The sequence below is a fragment of the Arachis ipaensis genome, chromosome B08, assembly GCF_000816755.2.
Source record: "Arachis ipaensis cultivar K30076 chromosome B08, Araip1.1, whole genome shotgun sequence".
In the NCBI taxonomy this organism is placed as follows: Eukaryota; Viridiplantae; Streptophyta; class Magnoliopsida; order Fabales; family Fabaceae; genus Arachis; species Arachis ipaensis.
In genome coordinates, this window is record NC_029792.2 from 123,322,970 (window position 1) to 123,332,408 (window position 9,439).

At 29.2% G+C, this 9,439-nt stretch overlaps 1 long non-coding RNA gene across 1 annotated transcript in view; it reads left to right on the plus strand.

Annotated features, from left to right (window-relative positions):
* Window positions 820-9,439, plus strand: part of LOC110266104 — a 21,733-nt gene continuing 13,113 nt past the window's right edge. The window contains exon 1 of the long non-coding RNA XR_002353044.1: window positions 820-1,470. This is a non-coding gene — a long non-coding RNA (uncharacterized LOC110266104). The remainder of the gene's footprint in view (window positions 1,471-9,439) is intronic.

Here is a 9,439-nt window from a genome sequence, read left to right on the forward strand (position 1 = left end):
AATTAAATATTATAGTATTTGTTACAATAATGACCCAAAATATTAATCCAAAATATATTTAGGCCTAATAATAAGACCTCACTGCAAACAAGATCAACCTAGGTCCATTATTAGAGTTCTAAATCTGACTTAGACACAACTAGAAAATGGATCAATACAGACAGATTTACAGACAGATTTAGTTTTTATTAGTTATTACAGACGGATTTTTAGTTACTGATGGATTTTGTTCCTCTGTAAAAGCCTCGTTGAAAATTATTTACCGACGGATTTTTTTGTCGAAATTACCGACAAATTTTTACCAGTTACCGATGAATTTTTCCTCGGTAAATTCTCCATCCATTTCCCTGAAACATCGAACTTTTCGACGGATTTTTCGTTGGTAATTACAGACGAATTTTCTGACGGATTTTCTGTCGGTAATTACAGACGGATTTTTCGACGAATTTTCCGTCTGTAATTACAGACAGATTTTTCGACGAATTTTCCGTCTGTAATTACAGACAGATTTTTCGACGGATTTTCCGTCGGTAATTGGCAACAGATTTTTCGACAGATGTTCTGTCTGTAATTTGAACCTTGGAAAATCATCCCACACTCTAAATACAGACAGAAAATCCGTCTGTAAGGTAAAATATAATTTTTTTTAGATTTTTTTATTGCAAAATAAACTTGTTTTCATACAAAATAAATATAAATTTAATACAAATTTTTATCTAATTTGTATTCAAATATTTATAATATTTCAAAAAATAAACAAATTCATCGTATTATCAAACTAAAAGAAAAGTAATATAGACAACCAAATCAATATAATTCAAAACATAAACAAAGTGTATTGATACATCAACTATAATTCAAAACAAATACTACTAAAAAAAAACATGTAAAATCTGTATTGTAACATACACTAAAGGTGTATAAAACAATCTGCTCTTGTAGCTAACCACTATTAGAATTAGCCTAAATATAAATATAAACCTAGTCTAGAATTAAACTAAATATAGAGAGTATAATCCCCAAGCAACATTGGTTTACAAGAAAATACATGATCACAGACTGGATATTAGTTGTTCAATTCTTCTAAGATCCATTCAACTTTTTCTCTTTCTCCTGGCTGCTTGTTCTGCTAGGACCTGCAGAAGGATTAATGCTTAATCAAGTCACAAAATTGTCATGTTGGCAGATCTCATGATTGTACCTATGTTTTAATTTATTGTTCCTTGTTTATCAACATTTAATTCTTCTACATGATGAGTTTTGGCCGTGTGTCATGAACATTAAGTGGGGTGTTTTATAGCATTGTTAATTTGTTATTTTTAAGTTTGGTGAAATTAGTATTCCAATAACTTAATAAAGAAATATTCTATCCACACTCAGCTTGTTTATACATGAACATTAACTCTTTCTCTTTATCCTTCATGATTTAATGAGCGAATATTACACAAAAATTCTTGTTGTTTCATACAAGTCAGTATAGCAGATGAGAAATGAGAGAAATCATAGCTTGCATTAAATTAATGCAGAAGTTGACATGTATAAATGCATTAATAGTGGAAAAGTTGGTTAATGGAAAGTAAGGACTAACTTATCCCGTACTAATTCTGAACTAATCAACTCTAACAATTCTAATAGAATTCTAACTTACTAAATGAGTCATACAAATTAAATGTGTAATAGCCTGAGACTCAAATCGTTAAAACTTTAAAGTTGCAATAAATTGTGACCATTTGCAAAAAAAATGGATTTCCTTTTGAGAGATAGATGACTCATTAATGTTCAATGGCAAATGAAAATGTACCTGCTAGATCCTGAAAATGTTTCCATGCCTTGGATGAAGGTTTGTGCTTACTCATCAATATTGTGCTGATTATTACTCATTAATTTTAAGTGCATTAAATTGAAAAATGAGAGTGCAGTTAGCTAGCATAAAGATATAAGAGGAGTATTAGGGGACAGCAACTTTTGTGATTTGTAGCCATCAAATAGCCATCAATGATGGTTTTAATGGTGTGAGATTGGTATGAGATTTCATCCAATAATTCACTTTTCTTTGCTGATTACATGCTGGCTAAAATTTAACAAAGTTGCTGGCCCTAGACTTTTCCAAGATATAAATGGTTGCTGCAAGAAATATGGTTGGAATTGGAGAATAAAGCCAAAAAGGATACTATTTAATGGAATATTGGGATGGGAATTGAGTTTCTATGGTTTAATGTTGATGGATTGTGACCCATTAAAATTCCCTGCCCTCTTTTTGTTCCTATTCTTCTCCCCTTTTCAAAAAAATAATTAATTAAATGCATTTTTCTTGAATTGGAATATTCTCTCCTTCAAAAAATTTCCTGCTTCCTTTTTTCATGATTTTAATAATTGAACTCTACACAATTGTAACAATGACTTTATAAAGAATCGATTGCCGGCTCCATTATAATTAGCTCATTATTAATATTTTGTACATATCATATCCATTTTGCAACTTGCATCACAAAATGCACAACGAGAACATTGAGAACATGCAATTTATTTGGAAGATATTAAGCAGCAATTTATTTGAAAGATACTGCTTGCAAATTAATTAAAACATTGAGAACATGCAAAAAATTGATCATGATGTAGTGGAAGAAGCGGCAACTCAGAGAATGTAAACACAATGACACCAAAATAGCACACAGGCTGTCGCACTTGGAGTTGGTGGCACAAAACATGACTTATATAAGATTATAAGTCATAAATAACCTCCTGGGAATGGTTTAATAGGCTTATGATTATTTAATTACTACCATATTAATATATTATATAAGTCTGGTTTGTATAATTTAGTTTAATGAGAGGTCAGAAATAGAATTAAGAAGCATAGATGGTGCAAGCTGGCATATATCACATGATAATATGTGCTAATCTTGTTAGCAACCTTTCTTTCTAGTATCTTTTAATATCTAGTATTTCTTCAACTTTGAAATTAAACAAGTTTTTTAGTACATCTTTTTTCTTCCCCGTATCTAAAGATGTATAAATTAAAAGAGTATTTCAAAAATTATATATATTAAACCAAAGTTAAAAAAGAAAAAAATTTGAATATTTCACGTTTCTTATTTTTATTATATCATATAATTAAAAAATCTTGAATTTATTTTATTTTAATCATAATAAAATTAATGTCTTTTAATGAATAATCTCTAAGAGACCTCGTAGAACTATGTTTTGTGGTGGTAAAATAGGAATAGGGAAAAACATTTTCTTATGCACAAAATCCACCTAGAACTTGTACTTTTGAATCATAATTTATATTTTATAAGGAACAAAACAGCAGAAAATTAGAGTGTATATGTCGCTTACACTGGTTTCCTTTTCAGCAAAAATACAATAATTCGGGAATTGGAGACCCTTCTGAACACCTTCACACAGCACAATATCTTCTATCCGTTCATTAACAAGAACAACCAAATATACTACTTCAGTACTATGTTATGACACTGAAATTTTCTATTAGACCTAGAAGATAACTAAACACTGAAGATATTAAATATTTAAATAAAATAAATGCTAGTTACATGTGTAGGAGACACCTATGCTGGCAACTTCAACAGAAATAATACATTGAAAATACAATAGCAATATATTTCCTGTAAAAAGTATGTAGAATAAACTTGGTTTACCACAGTTACTATGTAAAAAGTTGATAAGAACGTAGAGTATGTCAATGTTGAAAAGCTATCATCAATTAAATATTGAAACAAAAAAAAACAGAACAAATAAGAAGAATCCTGTACCTCAATTTGCTTTGGTCAACTAATGCAATAGCAACATATTTTCCTGACAATATGAGAATGGAAATCTCTGTTCCACTAATTGATCTACACTGCAAAACCATAGAAAGGTTTGCTGATTAAATATTATAAATAAATGACAAAGGTGCTAGTGAATCAAATGTATCTAGTTGTTAGTTTCCTCAAGTCCAACAAATCTGGCAGAGCACACAATTTTATTTTTTATTTTTTATTTTTTGTGATTAAAACACCACTTTCATTTTTCTATTCTTATTAAAAATGCAACTAATTTCCCACCATTTAATTATCTTAAAGGTCTAATACAGATGAAGTCCACGTGTCTTTTCTCAAATCGGCTCAAATTGGATATTCGTTATTAGTTAGGTATGGTAACGGGTACTAAAGAGAGCATAGCAGACCTCCTTCTTATCCTTCACTCTCATTTAAAAAAAATGCATTCGTCCCTTTTTCGTCTTTGCAAGTTCCTGTTTAATTATCTCCTTAGGAAACACATATCTCTTCGGATATCTACGAATATTCTTTAAAATGTTTTGAAAAAATTAACACAAAAATGCATAATATAATAATCATATAATAATTAATTTAATATAATTCAACACAATTCAAAACATATACATTATGAAAAATAACATTTCAAAAGAAAAAAAATATATTTCAACATAATAACATAATATAATTTTTTGGGACGATACTGAGCGATGTAGTGACGGACTGAAGAGGTAGAAAAAGTGAGAGAGAGAGAGAGAGAGTCAAGGCCGAGAATGAATATGAAAAAATAAAAAGAAGGATTCAAATTGGAGGCAGAAATTAGGGTTATTAAATTCAAGAAATTGATTTATGTATATATAAATTAGGATAAATTAGTAATTTTATATTCGTGTGGATTTAATGGGTTTTATGGGCAGGTACTTATGTCTGTTTCCCATCCATTTCGCGTGGGTGGGTCGTGGAGATTTTACGAGTTCTCATCTAGCCCCAAAACGTGAGTAATCTCCGTAAATATTCGTTTCGGTTGTTTTTGTGATCATCCCTGTTGTTAACATTCATTGATTCATGACGTGGAGCTATTCCAGCCACTCAATAAATTTTCAGATAATCAAAATTTAAGTTATATCATTCTTATAAAGTCACATGTATTCTTGTTATAATAATATTAATAGAAGATAAATAGATAAACACTAAATAAGTCACATTTTTTTATATATATAACAATAACTAATATCACATATTACAACTTGTAAAATTATAATACTTTAAAAAGTGATGTAGAGACAACTTAAATGTTGATAAGTTTAAAATATTTTAGAAGAAAATAAAAATATCAAAAAATTGTATGTTGATCTATAATATTTTCTTTTTAGAAATTAGTCCTTTTTTTAATAATTATTCAGTCACAAATATTCATTAGGACCATGAGATTTAAGAGCATACAAAGTAAATATAACACTTTTACCCTTTACACTAATACGATTAGATGATCATTATAAGTCTCTCCCCCTTCCCCCAAAGTTAAGAGTGAGACTCAAACTCAAAATCTCTAAGTAAGAATGAGGAGACTATGACATTTGAACTATAGCTCGTTGGCATCATCATAAGCCTCTTTAGCACAAATTAAACAGAACAACATATAATAATAAAAAAACAATCAAATCCAAAAAAATTATAAAAGACCTATTATGCACTATGATTGTTAGCATTCAAGAAGCTTTAACTATTTATTTTTTTTATTAGTCATTTTTTATCTACTCTACACTTCATATATGAATATGCCAAGGAGAAAATCCATACTTAAGTCTTTCAAAATCCTGTCTATTCTTACCAAACATAATATTATTAGGCATCATCCATACACACTAAAGAACTGAAAATAACAAAATCATCCAATTTTTTTTATAGAAATTACTGAATGAAAGAACCGTTGGTAAAAAGATGAAATTCTCTTACAAATATATGACTTTTTATGATGATAAAATAAAAATAAAAGACATGGAATAATATTGTGTATATTTAAGTTAATTTTAATATTTTTTAATAATCAGATTTATCATAACATAACCAATAACCAATGACAGTCAATACGAATTAATATGTTTTGAGTAAAATATACATTTTATTATTTTGTACGAAACAATATTAATTTTAATTTGTATATTTATTATTGGGTATTAAAAATAAAAAGTATTTATATTATTAGCATTTTTCTAATCTTCCTCAACTCCAACCGTGATTAGGCCTAAAAGCTCATCTACCTCAATGAAAATAAATATAATCTAAACCTATACATTGGGATAATCATAGGAGAATTAATTTTAGCGAGTTAATAATACGGTGTTTAGTTATCACATGAGTATTTTTATACATAGAATTTACAATCAATTATGTATGGCTTCTGATGAAAATAATATATTCAACATGGATGTGTTTGTTAGGTAAAAGTAATAGATTGACAAAGAAAATTAATTACAATGGGTATATTTATTTTAACAGATATTCTTCTATCCAATACTATAAAAAAAAAATATACTAGTCATCCTGAATTACTATAGGTTTAATTTTCATCGCAAGCGGTAAAATGTTTAAATTGAGACATTATCAGGTTATAGTGTTTGTCAAACAAACAATTAATAAAACACTCATCTATGTCTTCTCATTTTGAGTATATTTATACATAAAAAAAATTATACATAAAGAAAAAAAAAGAGTTAAAATAGTAAAAAACGATAAAAATGATTATTCTTATAATTTTCTGTGGCTACCTATATATAGAAGACTAGAAGATCATGATTATCTGATCTAACAAAATTAATTTGTATTTATTGCATTGAATTTGAATAAGTAAAAAATTATCTTATTTTAGTTTAATCATTAATTCACATTATTTGAATTTTGCTCAACATATATGATTTGATTTAATTATTAATGAAAATATATATCAGTTGCCTATTTTATTCATAGATTTATTATTTTAATGATGAATAAATTAATCAAATCAATTAATTAATATACATAATTAGTATAATTAATTTGGTTTAATAATTAAAAATTAAAAAATACTATCAGAACAGTAAAAGAAATAAAATTAAGAACCAAGTCATCTCCCTGATATGCAGGCATTGTTCCAAAATGAACGACTGCGGATAGCTCATTGTGACACATAGCCTCAAACCTTATGGGCAAAGTTTTGTACGAAGCTTCCCAACCTCCAAAAATTGACTCCACTGTCTTCTGTTTTGCCAACCATGCTTTGCGATAACTTAATGGTGTAGTTAAATTTCGATTGTATTTTCGCAATTACTGATTTCACCTTTATAGATGGGTGTTCTACCAATGGCTTTATTATTGCTTCTGCAATTATGTTAGAATCCAACTTTGAATGATCTTGAGAAATGGTGGCCCTAGTACAGGTGTGACTACCATTGTACCTCTTTATCTCCCTACAGTACTTTCTAGACATTTTGCTCATCCTGATCAGCCAATCACAGTCTGTACTATACTGGATACATTTAGCATAAAATGTCGTCGGTTCTGACTCATGCACCCGATAATCTACACCTCTACGGATGGTATAATCTTTCATCGCCTTAATTACTGCCTTTCTAGAACTGAATTTCATTCCCACGGTAAATTTACCATCCGTCATAACAAGAAGCTCTGCTGCAATCATGCCACAAATATTTTATTTTTGGTAAATAATTCTTAAATACGTGTCGCATTAATAAAATCTATGATCCGTAAATCAAGAATAACTCATTCAAAAGTTAATAAAGTTATCAACTAGGTCATCAAATGATATTTAATAAATTAATAATCACACAAGAATGTGAAATACTAAATTTTTCAACATACATGTTTATTTCATAATTAAACATTAAATAATTACTAATTATATGCTATATTTTGCCTATATACTGTTGTTTTAAATATTTGTCTCAAACTCAAAACCTATGCACAAATCATAAATTAAAATTATGACATATCTGCATTTATATATTGAGGAAATTTCGGTGCATGCATGACCTCCAAATCCAACAAATGTATGAAAGTCGGCTCCTCAAACAGCTGTTGGTTTGCTAGTGCATTTGCCACATCAGCCACATCTGCCACCATAGCATCGTCAGCTTGATCTTCACCTATACGCGGATCAACAACCTTATAGTTACTTTCAAACTCTTTCTCACTATCACTGTTGTAATCTTCCAATTCAATATCTCGGTCCGCTGCAGATTGCTGGAACTCAATATACAGTTCGATGAACGATATTCGGGACCGACTTTCAAGATATACTAAAAACATTTCTTGCATGCTCGCTTCATTGGTCACGTATTTCGTTTGAAATTGAACGAACCCACCAAATACAGATATAGGATATCTGTACAGAATACACGACACTCTCCTAGATATTTGAGAATCCATCTTCTCACAAATCACACATTTTAATTCTTCAAATGACAGTGTATGTGAATGAAATTATAATATCTAATGGATTTTCACATACAAAATTCACTCCTTCAGATGTTTATAACAAAATTTGGCCATCATAATACACGTTTAATCTCACTCTATCATCCATAATAATAGAGAAGAAGAAGAGAAAGACAGAGGCGAGCTTTAGAGATTTGGAGAATGGGAGAAAAAGAAGATGACGTGGGCTGCTCAGTTTTGGGTTAGATATATATATATATATATATACCCAAATCGGACCATCCGACCGCTTTCTTCATGATTCAAATTTTTTGGACCACTAAAATCAGACAGTCCGATTAGTGGAAAGGCCTGCCAAAAAAATTTTGGAAACACAGAAATCGGGGTCCGATTTCATTGTCCAGCCAAATTTTTGTCTTGAAACCTTGAAATCGGTTGGTCCGATTTCTTTGGACCAAAAAAAGTTAAACATCAATGCATGAAATTGCTGGGTCGAATTTCTATGCAAACGGACATCCTTCAACCACAAATCAAACAGTCCAATTTGTGTCCTCTCTCAGCTGCAAAAAATCGGATCGTCCGATTTCTTCCCGTCACCTAACTGCCATCACAATACTGTCAAACTCTCCTAAATTTCATAACCCCGCATTACATCAAACTTGGTCTCATATGCAAAAAAATTAGTCGAAAAATACTTCCTCTGTATGTCATTTTATTTCCTACAATATATATCATCACTCTTTTTTTTAATACAAAATTATAATTCTATCCTTAATATATAAAAAGTTTGAAAATTTTTTTTTATTTCTTCATCAATTAAAAATTGTTTAATAATATTATTTTTAGATTACATTATAAGTTTCTTAATAATTGCGTGTATTCAAATAAATTAATGACTTATAAAAAGAAATGGAAAAAAAAGTAATACAAAATTAAAAACATAATGTTTTTTCTCAACCCCAAGTCATCAAAAATGGGGAAAAAAAAATGTGGTGCACAGTTACAAAAATTCTGTTAGTCTAGAATATAACTAGGGACTAGGGTGCATTTTTTTTTCATTAGCTTCAAATCTAATGTATCTTAAATAATGCTTTTAAGCTTCTTTATAATTTAAATTTTTTTGTTTCTTTCTAAAAGAACAATTGAAAAGTACAAAGGAAAGGGCATGTACCTGTGTTGCTGTCTTAGTGTCTTTTGCTTTAATTTTTTGCTTTATTTCTGCTGCT